The sequence below is a fragment of the Penaeus monodon genome, chromosome 24 (assembly GCF_015228065.2).
Source record: "Penaeus monodon isolate SGIC_2016 chromosome 24, NSTDA_Pmon_1, whole genome shotgun sequence".
In the NCBI taxonomy this organism is placed as follows: Eukaryota; Metazoa; Arthropoda; class Malacostraca; order Decapoda; family Penaeidae; genus Penaeus; species Penaeus monodon.
In genome coordinates this window covers 37,526,760-37,527,191 of record NC_051409.1, presented here as the reverse complement: position 1 = coordinate 37,527,191, position 432 = coordinate 37,526,760, and positions in this window count along the sequence as shown.

Here is a 432-nt window from a genome sequence, read left to right as displayed (position 1 = left end):
ATTCTGTTATCGACTTTATTTATTCTGTAATTGTCAAAACTGCCACAATAAGTGTTCGCGTGTGACGAAGCAAAAGCCGAGAGTGATAGTGACCGTGGTGTCCGCGATGGTGAGGCGACAGAGGATGATGACCGAAATCGCTCTCTTCGGCGGCTCGGGATGGTGAGGATTATAGTGAGCGGCAGATGAGAAAGGCCGAAGTTGCATTCGCTCCGCCGACGGATGGTGAGACTACAGTGAGCGCGGCCCGCGGATGATGACGGCTTGAGCGCGATGGTGATGACAGGGCTGTGCGCTCGCGGACTGATGTAATGACACACACACGGAGGGGAGGATGGTGATTTGCCAAGATGCGGGCGGTTATGGTGCCATTACAACGGTGGTGATTGTGGTGCGGAGGCGAGCGCGCACACCCACGCGCGATGTACTGGG